Raw genomic sequence first — 21,724 nt, forward strand, 5'->3', positions numbered from 1 at the left:
AGCTTTGAACCCACATGCACTTACTTTCCTGGCGGGGAGGGGGAGCCCACCATGCCCCAGGGCTGTCAAGGAGCAGCCATAGCTCAGGTCTCTGCCTGGAAGCCCTGCCCACCAAGCTCAGTAGCACCACGGACTGTGGATCATAAGGGACCTCAGCAGATTTTTGTGCTGGGACAAACACTTCCAGGCACACATGAGTGCTCCCAAAGAGGGAACATGTCCCAGGCAGCTGTGGGAATAGGTGAGGTAGCTTTGAGCCCACTGGTGATCACTTTCCGGTGGAGAGGGGGAGCTCAGAGTGCCCCTGAGGCACCAAAGAGTGGCCCTAGCCTAGTGAGGAAGCCCCGCCTGACAAGGACAGTCCACACAAGTGCCTGAATGCATCCCAGGCTGGGGCAAGCACCCATAATACCCCCACAGCTTCCAGCAGATGGGGTACGGCCAGAAACACTACTCCTGCTCCCCGCTAGCGGTAACAGGGGGAATCTGCATCCTAAGAATACCACAAATGCCACAACAAAAGATTAGTTCATCAAACACCATGAGAAACTGCAGCAACAATTCAGACCAGGAGGAAAATGACAATTCTCCAGAAACCAACATGGAAGATACAGAAATATACAAGCTAAATGACCGAGAATTCAAAATAGCCATCATAAGGAAACTCAACGATTTACAAGAAAACACAGAAAGACAGTTCAAGGAGCCCAGCAACAAAATGGATCTCTTCACCAAAGAGATTAAAACTATAAAAAAAATCAAGCAGAAATTCTGGATATGAAAAACACAAATAATAATCTAGAATCATTAAGAAATAGAATTGATCTTATGGAGGAAAGAATTAGTCTTCTTGAGGATAAAAATGTAAAAATTCTACAGGTGGAGGAGGAGACAGAACTAAGATTTTTTCAAAATGAAGGAATTCTTCAAGAAATATCTGACTCAATTAGGAAAAGCAACATAAGGATTATAGGTATCCCAGAGGGAGAAGGGAGGGAGAAAGAAGCAGAGAGCTTATTCAAAGAAATAATTGCTGAGAACTTCCCAAACATGGGGATGGTTTCAGATTTACAGATAAATGAAGTTAATCGTATGCGCAACTTTATCAATGTGAAAAGACCCTCTCCAAGGCATATAATAGTAAAAACGGCAAAAGTTTGGGATAAACAAAGAATATTAGGAGCAGCAAGGTACAAGAAGATAACCTACAGAGGAAGCCCCGTCAGGCTTTCAGCAGATTTCTCAGCAGAAACCTCACAGGCTAGGAGAGAATGGAATAATATATTCAAAATACTGAAAGACAAAAACTTTCAGCCAAGAATACTCTATCCAGCAAAACTTTTCCTCAGATACAATAGAGAAGTGAAAGCTTTCCTGGATGAACAAAAGCTGAGGGAGTTCACTGCCACAAGACCTCCCCTACAAGAAATAATTAAAGATGCCCTCACACTGGCAACAAAAAGGCAAAGGTCTACAAAGCTCTGAGCAAGAAGGTAAATAGACAGACATGATCAGAAACCTGCAGCTCTCTACCAGAATAGGAAGGTAAAGACTCAATTACAACTTAAAAGAGAAAGGGAAAGAAAGCATCAGAAGCAATGATAAACACTTCAACTTAGCCACAAACTCAGGAAATTAAAAACAGAACATTGTGTAACAGCAATTACCCAGAAGGGGAGAGGAAATGGAAGGAACTTGCTTAGGTTAATGGCGATAAGAGGCTATGAGAAAATGGACTGTCTCATCTCCAATATCTTTCATACAATCCTCACGGTAACCACTAAACAAAAAAATCAGAGCAAAACCACAATTCACAAAGAGAGAGAACTGAGAAATCCCTCTTGGAAAACCAACAAAATGAAATGGCAGTCAGAAATGGAAAGGAAGAGAAACAGTGGAATCATAGAACAACTAGAAAACGAGATAAAATGGCAGCATTAAGCCCTCATATAACAATAATCTCTCTAAATGTAAATAGACTGAACTCTCCAATCAAAAGACATAGAGTAGCTGGATGGATTAAAAAACAAGACCCAACAATATGCTGCCTCCAGGAAACGCACCTCAGCTACAAAGACAAACATAGGCTTAGAGTGAAGGGATGGAAGACAATACTTCAAGCTAATGGCCAACAAAAGAAAGCAGGGGTTGCCATACTTTTTATCAGACAAGGCAGACTTCAAGTTAAAAAAGACAATGAGAGACAAGGAGGGGCAGTATTTAACGATAAAAGGGAAATTCCATCGAGAGGACATAACACTTATTAATATATATGCACCTAGCACAGGGTCACCAAAGTACATAAAGCGATTATTAACAGACCTACAGGGAGAAATTAAGAGCAACACAATCACAGTAGGGGACCGCAGCACCACACTTACTTCAAGGGACAGATCATCCAGACAGAAATTCAACAAGGAAATTGCAGATTTAAATGAAACACTTGACCAGATGGAGTTAATGGACATATATAGAGCATTCCATCCAAAAACAGCGGAATATACGTTCTTCTCAAGTGCCCATGGAACATTCTCAAAGATAGACCATATGTTGGATAGCAAGGCAGCCTCAATAAATTCAAGAAGATTGAAATCATCCCAACCATCTTTTCTGACCACAATGCTAGGAAGCTAGAAATCAACCACAAGAACAAAACTGGGAAAGTCGGAAATATGTGGACATGCTATTGAACAACCATTGGATCATTGAAGAAATCAAAGAGGAAATTAAAAAATAACTGGAGACAAATGAAAATGAAAATACAACATACCAATTCTTATGGGATGCAGCAAAAGCAGTCATGAGAGGGAAATTCATAGCAACACAGGCCCACTTCAACAAGCAAGAAAAATCTCAAATAAGTAATCTTAACATACAGCTAACAGAGCTAGAAAAAGAAGAACAGATAAAGCCCAAAGTCGGCAGAAGGAGGGAAATAATAAACATCAAAGCAGAAATAAATGAAATATAGACTAAAAAAGCAGTAAAAAGGATTGATGAATCTAACAGCTGGTTCTTTGAGCAGATAAACAAAATTGACAGAACCTTAGCCAGACTCAACAAGAAAAAAAGAGAGAAGGCTCAAATAAATAAAATTAGAAATGAAAGAGACATTACAACAGATACGGAAGAAATACAAAGGATTATAAGAGACTATTGTGAAAAACTGTATGCCCACAAATTTGATAACCTAGAAGAAATGGATGGATTCCTATACTCATATAACCTCCCAAAACTGAATCAATAAGAAACAGAATCTGAACAGACCAATCACAAGTACAGAGCTTGAAAGAGTAATCATAAACTTCCCAAAAAACAAAAGTCCAAGACCAGATGGCTTCTCTGGAGAATTGTACCAAACATTCAAAGAAGATTTAGTACCTATTCTCCTCAAACTATTCTGAAAAATTGAAGAAGAGGGAACATTTCCTAACACATTCTGTGAGGCCAACATTACCCTGATACCAAAACCAGACAAAGACAACACGAAGAAGGAAAACTACATGCCAATATCACTGATGAACTTAGATGCAAAAATCCTCAACAAAATATTGGCAAACTGAATACAGCAATACATTAAAAGAATCATACACCATGATCAAGTGGGATTCATTCCAGGGACACAGGGATGCTTCAACATCCATGAATCAATCAGTGTGATACACCACATTAACAAAATGAGGAATAAAAATCACATGATCATCTCAATAGATGCAGAGAAAGCATTTCACAAGAGCCAACATCCATTTATGATAAAAACTCTCAATAAAATGGGTATTAAAGGAAAGTACCTCAACATAATAAAGGCCATATATGACAAACCCACAGCCAACATCATACTCAATGGGGAAAAACTGAAAGACATTCCTCTGAGAACAGGAACGAGACAATGGTGCCCACTCTCACCACTCTTATTCCACATATTACTGGAGGTTTTGGCCAGAGCAGTTAGGCAAGAAAAAGAAAAGGAATCCAAATTGGAAAGGAAGAAGTGAAACTTTCACTATTTGTAGATGATGTGATTCTATATATAGAAAACCCTAAAGAATCCACCAGAAAACTCCTAGAAATAATCAACAACTACAGCAAAGTTGCAGGGTACAAAATCAATTTTAAAAAATCAGTTGCATTCCTATACGCTAACAATGAACTAGCAGGAAAAGAAATCAAGAATACAATCCCATTTACAGCTGCAAGAAAAAGAATAAAATACCTAGAAATAAACTTAACCAAGTAGGTGAAAGATGTGTACACTGAAAACTATAAGTCATTACTGAAAGAAATTGAGGAAGATGTAAAGAAATGGAAAGATTTTCCATGCACATGGGTTGGAAGAAGAAACATAGTCAAAATGTCCATACTACCTAAAGCAATCTACAGATTCAGTGGAATCCCAATCAGAATCCCAATGACATTCTTCACAAAAATAGAACAAAGAATTCAAAAATTTATATGAAACAACAAAAGACCCCAAATAGCCAAAGCAATCCTGAGAAAAAAGAACAAAGCTGGAGGTATCACAACCCTGACTTTAAAACATACTACAAAGCTACAGTAATCAAAACAGCGTGGTAGTGGCACCAAAACAAACAGATCAATGGATCAAAATTGAAAGCCCAGAAATAAAACCACACATCTATGGACAGTTAATCTTTGACAAAGGAGCAAAGAATGGAGAAAGGAAAGTCTCTTCAATAAATGGTGTTGGGAAAACTGGACAGCTACATGCAAGAGAATGAAAGTAGACCATTATCTTTCACCACACACAAAAATTAACTCCAAATGGATTAAAGATTTGAATGTAAGAACTGAAACCGTAAAACCCCTACAAGAAAAAACAGGCAGTACACTCTTTGACTTTGGTCTTAGCCACATCTTTTTGAATACCGTGTCTACTCGGGTAAGGGGAACAAAAGAAAAAGGTAACAAATGGGACTACATCAGACTAAAAAGCTTCTACAAAGCAAAGGAAACCATCAACAAAATGAAAAGACAACCCACCAACTAGGAGAAAATATTTGCAAATCATTTATCAAACAAGGGGTTGATATCCAAAGTACATAAAGAACTCACACACCTCAACAAAAACAAACAACCCGATCAAAAAGTGGGCAGAGGATATGAACAGACATTTTCAAAGGTAGATATACAGATGGCCAACAGGCACGTGAAAAGACGCTCAACATCACTAATTGTTAGGGAAATACAAATCAAAACTACAATGAGATATCTCCTTACACCAGTCAGAATGGCTGTAATTGCCAAGACCAAAAACAACAAATGTTGGACAGGATGTAGAGAAAAGGGAACCCTCATCCACTGCTGGCGGGAATGCAAACTGGTGCAGCCACTATGCAAGACAGTATGGAGATTCCTCAAAAAACTAAAAATAGAACTACCATGTGACCCAGCTATGCCACTACTGGGTATCTACCCAAACAACTTGAAATCAACAATCCAAAGTAACATATGCACCCCTGTGTTCATTGCAGCGCTATGCACAATAGCCAAACATGGAAACAATCCAAGTGCCCAACGACCAATGACTGGATAAAGAAGATGTGGTACATATATACAATGGAATACTACTAAGCCATAAAAAGACAAAATCTTCCCATTTGCAACAACATGGATGGACCTGCAGGGTATTATTTGCTAAGCGAAATAAGCCAGACTAAGAAAGACAAACACCATATGATTTCACTTATATGCAGAACATAAACAAACACACGGACAAAGAAAATAGTTCAGTGGTTACCAGGGGAAGGGGGCTGGAGGGTGGGCACGAGATGAAGGGAAGCACTTATGTGGTGACAGACAAGAAATAATGTACAACTGAAATTTCACAATGATGCAAACTATTATGAATCTCAATTTTAAAAAAACAAAATATTTGGAAGATTTTTCCTTGAGAATTTATCTCAGCACAATTTTGGATATTGTTAGAGTTGGGGTATATTTGTCTTTTAGGAATGGATTTGGTCTTTGGAGGCAGCCAAACATTAAGCTGATATCAATTTGATTAATAAATGGATGTTCAGATTCAGTAATGCTGTTTTTTGTTCAAAAAAGAAGTGTGTGAATGTACCTGTGTGTGTATGTACGCTCTGAAGCTCACGAAATGAAAATGAAAGACATTTTACCATTCTCAACTGGAACAATGGTATGTTATACTTTAGACTCTGAATATGTTTTTACTGAAATTAGTTAATTTTCTAAACTAGCATGAGAAAAAAATCTCAAACTTTATTTAAAACACATGGAGAAAACCAGGTTCCAAAATGTACACTAGTTCATAAGGCAACAGATAATTTAATACCTTTTCTGTCCTTTTTATTATTTTTTTAAACTTTTACCCTTCAAATTATGGCACATTTCTAGTTAAAACATTTACAGGAAAACTGATACAGATTGACATAGGAAAGGTGTAAATGAACGATGTGGTCTGGAGACTCACTGTTTTGAGTTCTGTAATCGTTGTCCATCAGCTGCCTGAGAAGTGGACTCACGTGTGTGAGCGCCTCTTCTCTTGTTTTCTGTACTTCTGTTCCTGAGGCTCACAAGAGGGCTTTCTCCTGTACTCCTTCCTGTGCCCATTTAGAATACATAAGTATTTGTCTTAAGAAGTCAATCTTACATGTGAAAAAATGATTTTCCAAAATCATAAATGAGAAGTAAATTATTAACTAAATTAAAGATGATTTAGAGAAACCTTATACACATATATTTACTGTGTATTTAGAACTGAATTTTGAGTATGGGAGAGGAAAGGAAAATTAGAGATTTTTTTTAAAAGTGGTCTTGAAGTAGAAAACTACCTTGCTGAATTTAGTATAAAATCAGGTTCATGCTGTGATACAGTAAAATTTAGTAGCTGGTAATTCCTACTTTCCCATTATACCTTCAATACTGTATAGAAATTTCAGCCCCTATAGCCAACTGGAAAATACTGAAGGCCTTAAGTTATTTATTTCATTATAACATCATCATAAGCCTAGAAAATCAGGAAGAATTCTGTGAGGATGTAAAAACTGGGGCATTAGATTCAGTCTCTAGCAGTATGGTAGACAAGATTCAGTGAACAATTCTCTCACTTATGCCAAGATGAAAACAGTATTTTAAGTCTTTTTAAATGTACCTTTTTTCTGTGAAGAAAACAGGAAGTCATTGGACACCAAAACCAAACTGAGCAGAGGAGATAAATATGCACTCAAGCTGGCCTTCACCCTGGAGGCTTCTGCAAAACACCTGTGAGCTTGAGAGTCATTCTGAGGCCCTGAGAGCATAGGGGGCTGCGCTGGAGCTGGTCCAGGTGGGCAGAAGTCTCAGGAGCATTCATCCTCCCTCACCCACACAAAGCTGGAGCCCAGCGTGGCAGCTGCAGATGGGGCCTGCACCCACACCTATCTCAACTATGGTGCTGGCTGGGGGAGAGGAGCGTCCCACTAAAAATGTGTAACTCCATGCTGATCTGTGCTCCAAATTCACATAAAAAACACAAGCTGAAAATATATCTAAAAGTGATCCCAGATTGGAAGCTTCTAAGCACATGGTAGAAGCAAATGCAGATCCGATCCAGGAAAACTCACATTCAACCTAAGGTTCCAACAATCCCCAAAGGTAAAGTTCCAAGGAAGAGGTCACTGTCACAACAAATTTTAAAAGATCACAACATGCACAAGGAAACAGAGATTTCAAAAATTTGCATTATCAGAAAATAGAATAGAAAATATTTTTGGTATCTGTAAAGAAATTAAAGAGGAGATAGCAAATATAAGTACAAAACAAGGAACTATTTTTAAAAAATAAACATTTTGCTAACGACCAAGTCGAATTTCTAGAAATGAAAGATATAGTACAGTAATTGAAATGTAAAACTCAGTGGATAGATGAAGCAGTGGGTTAAGTGACAAGAGAATTGGTGAACTAGTAAGAGATCTGAAGAGATTATCTAGAATGCAGTTCACACAAAGATGGAAAATGTGAAAATGAGGGATAGCAACATGGAGAAGAGTATGACGGTCTGATCTTAGTTCCAGAAAAAGAGAATAGAGAATGGAGAAGAGGAAATATTTGAAGAAATGAAGACTGAGAATTTTCCAGAATTAGTGAAAAACTTAAATCCCAAGCAAACCGAAAGGAAGTCATACCTAAATACATCAAACTGAAATTGCAGAAAACCAAAGAAAAGGAAAAAATCTTAAAAACAGCCAAAGAAAAAGAATTCCCTAAAAAAGCAGAAATTAGACGTAAAAGCAGCAATGAAAGCCAGAAAGCCAAAGAGTAATATTTTCAAGGACCTGAGAGAAAGTAACTCTCAACCTAGAATTGTATATGCAGAAAAACTCTGTCTTAAGAATGAAAATGAAGATAATTTCAGACAAAACTAAGACTTTACTACCAACAGAGCCTTATGAGAAACATAACATGCTTTGCTACAGAGAGTTTCTGTACCATCAATTAGCTCTTATGCGATGGTAAATAGGGAATTGTGTGAGTGCCAGATGGAATTTGCATTTTTGTACATAATTTTTCCTGTCACCTTAGTATTTTTCATCATCAAGCAATAGCAAGTGAATACAAAGTGAATTGAAAACAAAAATCAGATAGATGTTTTCTTACAATTAAAGATAAAGCCTTATCAACTTGAGGACCTTTTAAAAAGCTGAAATCTCTGTGAAAGTGCGTTCTTTTTGGGCAGTTAGTTGCTGGTTTAGGGGCTTCAAAGACTTTTGAAACTTCCCACAATGTTAAGCTATCTAATGAAACCACACGTGGATGAAGAAGCTGACAGTACAGGTGAAGAAGCTGCCAACACTTTTCCCTCAGTTAAAAACAAACAAACCTTTGTTTGATGAATAAGCTACAATCTGCATAAGATTTTGATGGAGCTGCTCTCTATTTAAAGCAAATGCCCTCAAGATTCTACATCTCGGGAAAAAGGAAGTGTGGTTCCAGGGTTTAAGTCTGCAAAGAAGAGACTGACTTTAGATGCGATGTCAGTAGAGATTTAACTGTGCTGATACTGTATTAGAATTGTTACTGTTTTTTAGTGCTTTGGTCACAAGTTTTGAGTTTTGAGTTTTGGGTCGTCTGCTCCAACTCTGTTTTTCCCATAAGTCTTTTTGTTTTCAGTGTCTGATTTTGTAGAACACAAGGTTTTTGAAACAGGGAAACATATTTTGCATTCTAACAGAAATGCCTCTACTAAAGCAAATACTTCAGGTAACCAGATGATTGTCCCAGAGGAAAGGTTTGAGGTGCCACAATGAATGATGGCCCCCCCAAAAAGGTAAGTATCTGAGTAATTCTAAACAAACGTCAACATAGAAGAGAAACAATGATAATGTTTAATTCAAGGCAGAGCTAAAATAGGGGAGTGTGGTTGTTCAAGTATTCTCATGCTCCTGTGAAGAGGTTAAAGATAGTGATTGTTTCTCTTTTTATTAACTACTGATATATTTATAGTAAAATTAAAAAGAATAATAAGGGAATGGTAAAAAGAAAAAAAGTTCAAGGTAGTAGTTGTAGCAGTGTGGAAGGCGATGGGGGATGGGATTAAGAGGAACACAGAGGTGCCTTCAAGGCACTGGTAGTATCCTATTTCTTCAGATGGTTGGTAATTACCCAGTTGTTCATATCACTGGTGTTCTTCAAAACTTACACATGGTTGTAAATATTTGTATGTGTATTCAGTATTTATTTTTAAAAACTTTTAGATTATATCAAAACCGACATATGACAACTTATTGATAGAAGTTTTCCTGGTTTATTTCAGTTACCATCCTTGTTCTTCTGTGGGCTGTAGTGTGGTCAATTACTGGCAGTGAATGTCTTCCTGGAGGAAACCTATTTGGAATTATAATCCTGTTCTATTGTGCCATCTTTGGAGGGAAACTTTTGGGGCTCATTAAGTTACCTACGTTGCCTCCACTGCCTCCTCTTCTTGGTAAGTACCAAACACTTCCTGTGTCCTTCAGAGTAAATCATATTTTTAAAATAGTAGTTTGGGAAATAAAGGAATAAACTATTTCTGTATTTGCTGTGCTGGCCCTTAAAGCTGATTGTTAAATTGTGATGAGTTTTATGAGCCAGTTGGTAAACAGCAATTTGAAAATTAAATTATATATACTTACAATTAAATAACTTGCATTAAACACAAGAGCAATACTCAAAACCAATCACTTCTTAATTATTTTACTACATTTTCCTCTTATCTCTCCTCTTGAGATTATGGAAATACTATATCACGGTGTGTCACTGCCCATCTGTTCCCAGCTCCACGTTCAATGACGTCAGGTTGGTAGGTTAACATCAGCCCTGGTAGAAGTATCTGTAATACAGAAATCAGCAAATGCTGCAGCCCAGGGCTTAATATGTTGTCAGTCACTCACATCATTGACAAACGAGTGAAGTTCCAACATGTATTACAAAACTATTCTTCCAGAGGCCATGAGAACTGTGCAGATACGACACGTAAAAATTAGTCTTAAAACTAGGTATTATATCTTTAATGTTTCTTTTAAAAATTCCATATTACAAAATTTCAGTGTACTACTTTCAGTATACCACAAAAGACATTTTGTGTCCCTTTCTCACAGATTTATAAATCATTAAGTTTTATTTAAAAACCATGTACCTTTTACACATGCATATTTGCACACATCTCCTTTTTTTATTTCAAAAGATTGGCCCTCGGCTAACATCTGTTGCCAATCTTCTTTTTTTTTTTATTTCTTCTTCTCCTCAAGGCCCCCCAGTACATAGTTGTATATTCCAGTTGTCGGTTCTTCCAGTTCCTCTATGTGGGACACCACCTCAGCATGGCCTGATGAGCGGTGCTAGGTCAGTGCACAGGATGCAAACCAGTGAGACCCTGGGCTGCCAAAGCAGAGTGCATGAACTTAACCACTCAGCCACAGGGCCAGACCCCCCCCCACACACACATTTCCTAAGTAAAAATTTTTTTCTATTAGTGAGGACCTCAGGATTGGTTAACATAGACCAAAATTATTTTCTTGTGAATTTGTGGTGAGCAATTGAAACTAAATGTAAAAAGAAGTAGAATTATTTACATCTTACTCTACACTGTTTCTCAATATATTTTTCAATTTAGGTAAAATTCAAGTTATTTCACTTAATTCATATTGTTTATCATGGGTGCTTTTTGTTAAAGTTTTTAATTGAATTATTATGACAATGGGTTGTTTCTAGGCCAGCCCGGTGGTGTAGTGGTTGAGTTCCGTGCACTCTGCTTCAGTGGCCCAGGTTCGTGGGTTCCGGTCCTGGCTGTGGACTACACCCTTGTCAGCTATGCTGTGGTGGCGTCCCACATACAAAATAGGGGAAGCTTGGCACAGATGTTAGCTCAGGGCAAATCTTCCTCACCAAAAAACAAAAGGGGGGCTGTTTCTAAATATGCCTGTGTGCTATGATAAAGGGTTGGCAAACCATCTCTTCTTGTAAATAAGATCTTATTGGAGCACACTCATGCTCATTCATTTACATATTGTCTGTGGCTGCTTTTATACTACAGTGGCAGGGCTGAGAACTTATAACAGACACCATGTGGCCCACAAAGCCTGCAGTGTTTCTTGTATGGCCCTTTACAGAAAATGTTTACTAACCCCTGCATCTAAGTCAGAGCTTCTCACACTTTATTATCCAGAGAATGACCTTGGATCTTGTTAAAATGCAGACTCTAATTCAGTAGGTCTGGGGTGAGGCCTGAGATTCTGCCTTTCTAATAAGCTCAAAGACCACACTTTCCACAGAAAAATCATAAGTTTTCAAACCTGGCTGCACGTAGGAATCATCTGGGAAATTTTTTAAAAAGCTGATGCCTGGGACCCACCCCAGAGATTCTGAACTAATTGAATGGAGTAGCCCTGGGTATCAGAATTTTTAAAAGCTCCCCAGGTGATTCTAATATGCAACCTAAGTTGAGGACTACTGTTCTAGACGCCATGAAAAGGCCCTTTACACCTCATCCTTCTCTTTTCCACTCCATGCCTGTTATTGCAACAAGCAAAATACACATGTTGCAAAATGATAAATCCTTGGGCTTTGTGATTACATGAAATCTCCTGAGGTCACTGAAATCATTCTTAAAAGTCACGTACGTAATGTGTCTTACCATCCCTTTCTATAGTGGTACGTTTGTGACAGAAGTTTACTGGCTCTTAGCGTATTAGGGCCAGTATCTAAAACTGAAACATTATCTGAATCCATAAAGAAGACTTGTTAAGGCAGACATGTGTGGTGATTGCCTATTCCATATTTTTAAAAATTCATTGAAATAATTGCCAGAGATGGAGGATGAAGGAGCATTTTTTATTCCAAAAATGAATGTGAAAACAACTTTCCTAGGACACTGTTTCCTTTGCTGATGGTCTGGGTTGCTGGAAATTTTTTTCAATAATGATTTGCTTCAAAATAACTTGAGAGTAGATGAAATAAGATTGGCCATGTATTGATAATTTTTGCATGTTTTAAAAAATTTCCGTAATAGAAATTAAGGAGGAAAGAAGAATACTCCTTATCAAAGAAGGTATTCTTTTCTCCACACCCAAGGGAAAGGCCCCCCCAGGGGCTCAGAGGCCAGAGGGGGCGCCTTCCTAATCACAGTCAGGTGGCCACATCAACGGAGGCCATCGGCAAACAGAACTGTCTCAGGGAAATTGTTTGTACATTCATCTCAGAAATGAAAAATGCTCCTTCATCCCCTCCAAAACTCCAAAAGAAACTCCTACATATTTGTGAGTTCTTATTAGACTATTATTCCTTTTGATTTCAGGTAGTTGTATGCTATAATCAATTTAGGGCTGGTTTAGATTCACATTTTAAGTTTCAGTAAAGAACTGTTGACAAATTAATGAAATGTAAGGTTAGTGCAGCATTTTTGGCTGGTAATTCATTAATATCTATAAAAATGATATACACTGTACCCTGGAGCCTAACATTTCCACTGCTAAGAATTATCCTATGGATATACTTGCACAAACCTACAAATATGTAAGCTCTATGTGGACAAGGCCCATGTTGGTGTAGCTCGCCTCTGCATTACCAGGGTAGAGTAAGGGTCTGGCATGCAGTTAATAAATACTGTGCTCATTTCAGCACTGTTTGTAATGAAAAGTCTGGAAAGTTCCTTCAAGTCCCTTACTTAGTCCAAAAATTATGGTACTTCCACACAACGAGAAACTATTCCAACTATTAAAAAAAACAAGGCAAATATATATGTGCATCATTGGGAATATGTCCACGATATATTGTTAAGTGGAAAAGAAACAGATTATACAATGGTATTTAAACATGCTCTCATTTGTGTCCAGTGCAAAAGAGCACACGTACACACACACAGAGAAGCATGCTTTAATAGGTAGAGAAACTTTCTGGAAGGGCACAGAAAACTCTGGACAGTGGAAACCTTTGGGGAATGAAGCTGGAAAGTTGCACTTGGGGTAGGACATGTACTGGTCACTTTACATTGTCTGTCATGGTTTAATTTTATCATGAGCAAATATATTATTATTCTTTTAAAAACAGCTATTGTAGGCTGGTTCTTACTTTCAAAAATTCTAGAAAGATCATGACTGCAGAATTCATAACTTCTTCTAGATTAAATGGCAGCAATGAGAAATGCCTGGAAGAGATGCTTCCTTGCCTAATGGTGTCTGGAACAAGTCACAAAAAGCTATACTTGTAATTCATCTCTATTCTCATAAGCTTACATATAAAACAACCCAAAGTTAGTAAATTTATTTAGTCCTTTGAAGTGTGGTCCATATAAGGACGTGGTAAGAAAAGAGTCCTGCTGGAGAAGAACAGAGTGTGGACGGCTTGCAGTCTCTGAGGAGAAATCCTTCCCCTATCTGGGCATGTGGTATCAGGGAGGGCAGGATTCTCTGACAAACTACCCGGCTTCCTCAGGCACACTCAACTACTTGCAGTTCCCAGAATGTGTCACACTTTCCCTTCATACCTTGGAAGAAACTGTTATTTCTCCCAGAAACTTCTCAACTTCTCCAGCCCCTTCTTCATTCCCCTTCCCCTTCTTTGGCCCCTGCTGACTCACCCTTCCTTGTCTCAGCTTGTATAAGGCCTCCTCATGCTTCCATAAAATTGAGGTTGCCCCCATAGACTGAAAGCTTGTTGAGGGATAGTACTGAGCCTTTGTTCATTGCAATATCTCTAATACCTACTATAGTGTCGAAAGTACCGAAGGCATTTGATAAATGTTGAATGGCTGAAGGAAAGAAGAGCCACCAGCTGACATGACAGAACAATGTCTATTTCATGATAACTCACTTCTAAGCCTTTGCAAAGCAGGTTATATGTTTTTTATTAAATTATCTGGTTTGAAAATAGGTAAAATAGAGCCCATATAGGTATTGATATTTCAAGTAATCTGGCATGGTAAATAATTTTAGAATCTTTCTGCTGTTTGCATACAAAGAGATGACTGAATTGGGCCTTGTATTAAAACATTTTATATTCAGAATTTGATCATACTTTCTACCCAAATACTACATCCTGTTTCTCTCTTTCAGGTTCAATTATTAATGAATTATTAATTATTCTAATCTTTCATTTTTATCTGCATATTAAAGCCTTTTCTTAGCTCCTGTAATTTTTTTTTTCATTAAAAGTTTGACATAATTTCATCTAAGGACTAAGCATAAAAGAAGTGGTTCCTGGGATTATAATCCTGGGATAGTCTCTTCTACATCTAAAGTACTGAAAATATTTTCTGTATTTGAAAACTAAAGATTTGTTTGATTTCTCCATCCCAGGCATGCTGCTTGCTGGGTTTCTCATCAGAAATATCCCTGTCATCAATGATAACGTACAGATCAAGCAGAAGTGGTCTTCCGCTTTGAGAAGCATAGCACTATCTGTCATATTGGTTCGTGCTGGCCTTGGGCTTGATCCACAGGTATTGAAGTATAAATTTCTAATTATTGACTTGGAATTTTGTTCTTCCAATATTGCAAGTATTTAGAATGACTGAGCTTTAGGAAATGGATGTGGACACTTTGCACAGCATTCAGAACGACAGAATGAAATTTATTTCATACAGGACTGTCCCCAAAAGATGTTCCCATACTCTCTCTTGGAGAAAGGTGGAGTTACTGTCTATCTAGGGACAGCACCAAGAATAAAGGCTCCCCTTTTCTCTGACAGAGATACAGGCCGTAGTTATAAACAAGGGTTGTGAGAGAGAAGACATCATATTTTTGGTGTGGAAAGCCCTATACGAGTGTTTAGGACTAACTATGCTGGCTCAGAAAACTGCCTAGCATACAGAATGAGTCTCAAAGTGTGCTTTTTTCGTGTTTGCTTTTGAAAGCAGGAATGAATGTTCTTGAGGATTGCCTTTACATCCGGTTCATTCTGGGGCCACAAATTATACATATGGCCAACACCGAGACGGTTAGATCAGCTAGTGTGGAGGTTATGAGCACAGACTCTGAAAGCAGCCTGGCCGAGCTCAAACCAAGCTCCACCACTCACTAATTTCATGATCTTGGAGAACAGCTTTAACTTGTGCCTTTTTGGATGAGAAAATCTAAACAATGATGATAATATTATCCCCTGTGTCATAGGTTGCTATGAGGACTAATAAGCCAACTCTAAAACACTTAGAACACTGAAATGTTTGTTAAATAAAACTCATTACCTGGAAAATTCATGATGGATGATCCAGACAGTCTGAACACTGAAGAAAAAGCATTTAATGTCATTCTCTCTGTGTGTCTTTAGAGGGTTATTTCGTATGTCTATTTTTATATTTCAGGCCCTGAGGAAGCTGAAGGGTGTCTGTGTAAGATTAGCCATGGGTCCCTGTCTTGTGGAGGCATGCTCATCTGCTCTTCTTGCCCACTTCCTAATGGGTTTGCCGTGGCAATGGGGATTTATACTGGGGTAATGATTTTTCTTTGTCGTATGAAAATACACACGGACATTTAGGACTTTCTCTGACGCTATACAAGTGAATGCATAATATTTTCGTAAGGACATCAGAAAATACAATACAGATATTCCAGCATAATATTATGACTATTAATATACCAGCATATAAACATTATAACTTCAAAATATAGTGTATGTCTTTGTAGGTGCTAACTTTGACAGTTTTATAATAATTTAAACTATTGAGGAAGTAATAGACTTTTATTATGCCTGATTCCATGCCAGTGAGAGATGCCAGATCTCTCCTCAAAGTCCATACAAAGGATAACGAATGCTCAACGGTGATCCACACCTAGCACAGGCCTCCTCCTCCTTTCACCAGGCTCTTATGATTATCTGTTCTGCTGTATTTTCCTCCTGCTGTTAGTTCTTTCTTCTTCTTCTTCTTCTTCTTCTTTTTTTTTTTGGTGAGGAAGATTGGCCCTGAGCTAACATCTGTTCCCAAGCTTCCTCTTTTCTTTTTTTTTCTCCCCAAAGGCCCAGTATATAGTTGTATATCCTAGTTGTAAATCCTTCTAGTTCTTCTATGTGGGATGCCACCACAGCATGGCTTGATGAGCAGTATATAGGTCCACACCAGGATCTGAACCAGCAAACTCTGGGCCGCCGAAGCAGAGCACATGAACTTAACCACTATGCCACTGGGACAGCCCCCGGTTCCTACTTCTAAGATTTAAGAGCCATAAGAAGTAAATAAATATGAAAGTACTTGGTAAGAATTTGGTGTTGGGGCCAGCCCCACGGCTCATGTTGAGGTGGCATTGGCGTCCCATATAGCACAGCCTGAGGCACTCACAACTACAGTCTACAACTATGTACTGGGGGGCTTTGGGGAGAAAAAAGAAAAGATTGGCAACAGATGTTAGCACAGGTGCCAATCTTTAAAAAAAATAATAATAATTTGGTGCTGATAAGTAGGCAAGAAGTAAGAACTACTTACTTCTCACGGTTAACACTCTCGAGCTATACTGCCTAGATTCAAATCTCGGCTCTGACTTTCCAGTATGTGATCTTCGGCAAATTACCTAATCTCTTTGTGCCTCCATTTCCTCATTTGCAAAACAAAGATAATGATTGTAGCTACCTCATAGGGTGGTTGTGAGGATTAAATTAGTTAATATATGTGAAGTGCTTAAAATGGTGTTAGGTACATAGTGAGCTTCATAAATGCTTTCTGCTATCCTACTGCTGCCGTTATCAGTGTCACTGTTACTGTCACTATGGCCTTCCTCTTCTAATCTGTTGTCTGATTTTTACATGCCAGGTCCTGATAGAAGGCCTCGCATCACTGGATTCCAATCCAAAAAGTCCATGGCCGTGTTTTTCAAACCTCATGCCGTGGATGTTTTGTTTAGATAGAAGGCAGATTCCTGGGGCCTCACCCCATTAGGTCTTCCAGACCAGCCGTAAATACAGATTTCAGACAGGCTGCGTAGTCCCAACGCAAGTTGTCCATGGCCACGCTCAGAAGAAGTGTTCTGTAGAACTTGTAGCTGTGCGTGTGTTTCTGTTTGGGACTTCACTGCCTTTGAAAGACTGTAATTGTCTAAAGTGTAACCTCTGAAAGAGTGGAGGTTATTATAATTTCACTAATAATAGTAATAATGAAGAAGATGCTATCATAAATATTTAAAGTGCTGCCTGCTTAGTTTTGTCTTAGGTGCTGTGTCTCCAGTTGTGGTGGTGCCTTCAATGCTCCTTTTGCAGGAAGGGGGCTATGGTGTTGAAAAAGGTGTCCCGACCTTACTCATGGCTGCTGGCAGCTTTGATGACATTCTGGCCATCACTGGCTTCAACACGTGCTTGGGCATGGCCTTTTCCACAGGTAAACTGATCAGTTCATGTGTGCTGTTCTCTTATGCTCTAGCGACATAGATATGATGTTGTGAGTGTGGCATATTTCCTTGATAATTGATTAAGGCAAATTAAAATAGAAAAAGCAACTCCAAGAGTTAGTTCTATACCTAAGGAGAAACCAGTGGCTTCTTGTCTTTACTCCCTTCACCCTCTAAATATAAAATGCTCAAGTACTGTGGTAGGTGCGTGAGGGGGCTTCAAAAGAGCAAAGTCGAAAGAAGGAGAACAGCTTCTGCATGCAGCCACCCGGGAGGGTCAGCCTTCGAGACTGCGCACAGAGGGTGAGCAGGTGTTTCAGTGAGCACAAAGGACAAAGTAGTCCAAGTGGGAGGGACAGTTTCTGTTCTCTCGTCTTTAACATTTTAGGGGAAATAATTATTTTAATGTGTATCTTATTAATACTTAATAACTGTCTGATACAGACATATTTTGTTTTAAGTAGTAATAAAACAGGAACTTAAGGCATTTTTTCCCTACTGTTATTCAACACCTTTATTATCCTTTGGGACAGCACACATTTAAGTTCACTTTTTAATCTGTTTCCAAGACTGGAAGATAAGATTTGCAATTTCATATTATTGACAAAATGTAATTGTGGGCTAAGTTTAGCTTCAGATTATTTAGTGGGAACACACCTTAGAAAGTCTTGTGTTCTCAGTCTCTCTGCCCCATGGTTATCCTCCCATTTTATGACTATATTTGACGTATGCCAATTACCTAGTACTTCACCTCTTCCCACACCCTGAAGTTGCCTTACGTCTAGTCCCCACCGTGTATCACTGGTGAATTAATCTTCTCAAAGCATTGTTTTGATAGTCTTACTTTCTTGTTCAAGCACCAGCAAGGATTCTCTATTACCAATTAGGTCGAATCTACACCCTTGTCTCTATTTTAACTCTACTGTACCTGTCCAATCGTACATTCTCCCTGCTTCCTGGTATACACCTTTAAAACAATAGTTCTCAGCCTCAGCTGCACACTATAATTACCTGGGAACTTTTTAAAAATACTCATATGTGGGCCCTACCTTAGGCCACTTAAATCATAATCTTTGGGAATGGAAACCACAGCTTTAGAGCAACAGAGTTTGCATTAAAATCACACAGGAGCAGGGTAGGGAGGGCCGTGGGGAGCGGCTGCTGGGGTTTTCATAATCTGAGGGGTGGGGGTGGGGGTGGGGCTAGCCTGAAGAACCTTCCTACTTGACAATACTCTGTACCCTCTGCCCTGCCCTACTAAATGCAGTCCTTAGACCATCTGGATAGGAGCTACCTGGAGCCTCTTTAAAATGTGGATCCCAGGCCCGGCCAGACTTACTGCATCAGAATTTTCAGAGGTGGGGCCCAAGAAGTCTTTTTTTCTTTTAAACAATCTTACTATACGGGAGACTGAAAGTGGTTAGTTACTTTCTACACATTTATAGTAAATTATTTACTGTAATATCTTGCAACGTATACTATTATCACAGATAAATGTTTTTGACAGTCACACTATTACCTAATAGAGAGCTGTCCTAGCTAAATAAAACTACTACAGAGGTAATCATTTTTTTAAATACAAGAGATAATTGAAACTGTAGGGGAGGAAAAACCGTTTCCCACACCAGGTTCGTTGACTGGGGCCCTGTAATCAGACTGACAAGAGACAGACTAACAAGAGAAAAACAGTTTATTAACGTGTGCATTGTGCTTACACAAGACCTCAAAGATGAGTAAGTCAAAGGAGCGGTCAGAATTTGGGCTTGTTCAGCATTTTAGCAAAGAACAATAATTATGTGGAGAAGCACAAGATAAAGGAGCTTTGAGCTTCTAGAGGCAGCAAATTGTGGGAAAAGAAACATATGGGGACCTAACGGTAGATAAGGGCTTGTTTTAGCAAAGTTTGTGATGTGAATTCCTCTGGTGCTGTCTTGGGGCTGATAAGGGCCCATAAGTGTCCCAAGTTGTCTCAGTGATTAACTTCTGTCCTTCCTGGTAAAAAGGAGAGGGGACACCTTTATGAATGTATGTCCTGCTTTTGGGCAAATAGTGAGAGGGCAGAGAGCTTTTCTTATATCTGCTTCTTCTCAATTGCCTTCAACTCAGAATAATCCTTATGCCCCAGTGGCATATTTGGGGTGACATATTGCGTACTCTAAACCACAATGACAAAAACCCACAATAACTAGTTAGTACATTTTTTCTTAGAATAGTGTGTGAAGAAGGGCTTTATGTGTTGAACAACTTTTTTTTTTTTTTGAGGAAGATTAGCCCTGAGCTAACATCTGCTGCCAATCCCCTTTTTTGCTGAGGAAGGCTGGCCCTGAGCTAACATCCTTGCCCATCTTCCTCTACTTTATATGTGGGACGCCTACCACAGCATGGCTTGCCAAGTGGTGCCATGTCTGCACCCGGGATCCAAACTGCCAAACCCTAGCCGCCAAAGCGTAATGTGTGAACTTAACCATTGCACCACTGGGCCGGCCCCTTTGAGCAACTTTAATATAATTTTCTGCACAATGTGTTCACAAAGTTTTTTTAATTAAAGTTTCCTAAGTTCTGTATGATATGGGGGAAAATATTGGTTCTACTTACCTCTCTATTATTTCAAAGAAGCTGAGTAAGAAATAAAGATTCTTCTAAGAGCAATTTCAAAAATAATTTGTTTTCAGTTTGCTTTTAGAATAAACATTCAAGAAGGAATGAGTCCTTTACACTCATCATAGTAAGAAAAGATTCTTGATTTTAATTTTCAAATTAAGTTCCTGTATTCTATACATATCAAACCTACTAAAATCAGTGTACATTTGTTATTTTAAAATCAGGCTCGTAGGGCCAGCCCTGTGGGGTAATGGTTTAAGTTCGTGTGCTCTGCCTTAGTGGCCCAGGATTCGTGGGTTCAGATCCCAGGCACGGACATAGCGCTGCTCTTCAAGCCATGCTGTGGCGGTGTCCCACATAAAATAGAGGAAGACTGGCACAGATGTTAGCTCGGTGACAATCTTCCTCAAGTAAAAAGAGGAAGATTGGCAACGGATGTTAGGTCAGGGTCAACCTTCCTCACACAAAAAAAAATCAGGCTATTAAATGGCTGTTTGAAAACTAGATCAGTCTACTCACCCAGCCTATGCATATCATACCAATTAGCTCTGAATCATGAATTTTATCTTTCATATTTTCTTAGGCCCTTTAGGTAAAGTTTTTTGAAGTAAATGTACAAAAAAGTGCACAAATCATAGTTTATGCCTATTTTGAAGTTTATCTCTAATAATGCATACCTTTCTTATAAGATAGGCCCATTTTATTAGACACTTTAAGTCACATATATTTAAGACTGTGGAGAGCAGGAAATATCTGTAAACTTTTCCTTCTGTGTAATCAGATGCTTTGTGTGATGATTGAAGTAAAGTCTTTGTATTTATGGATTTAGAGTTCTGACTGAAGATTTTTTTTTATGTGTGTCTAAGGTTCCACGGTTTTTAATGTCCTCAGAGGCATTTTGGAGGTAGTAATTGGTGTGGCAGCTGGGGCTCTTCTTGGATTTTTTATTCAGTACTTCCCAAGCAGTGACCAGGTAAAGGAAACCATCTGTGGGAAAGTCGTGCTCTAAAATGTCACGGGAAAACATTCTGGAACACTCCCTCAGAGCCATGTGAAGGACGTGATTTAGCAAATGACCCCCATTTTAAAACTGCTTGCTGCTCTGTCAGTGCTGTCTGTGAGGCTTAGGAAGACAGCTAAACCTTGAAGATGTTAATGCAGTCCTGGGATTTTCTTCTCCTATTTATATTCTGTACACTTCAGCTTGCACTGTAAAACAAATAACATGAATTCCAAACTAATAGGATATGCAAGTCTTATTTTTATTTTCATTTTTTTGAGGAAAGATTAGCCCTGAGCTAACATCTGCTGCC

The 21,724-nt window shown here is 38.7% G+C and overlaps 1 pseudogene; it reads left to right on the plus strand.

The window, feature by feature from the left end:
- The window catches only part of LOC139044492 (sodium/hydrogen exchanger 9B2-like), a 52,092-nt pseudogene that overhangs the window by 12,772 nt on the left and 17,596 nt on the right, over window positions 1-21,724 (plus strand).

Source organism: Equus asinus, unplaced genomic scaffold, assembly GCF_041296235.1.
Source record: "Equus asinus isolate D_3611 breed Donkey unplaced genomic scaffold, EquAss-T2T_v2 contig_89, whole genome shotgun sequence".
Lineage (NCBI taxonomy): Eukaryota > Metazoa > Chordata > Mammalia > Perissodactyla > Equidae > Equus > Equus asinus.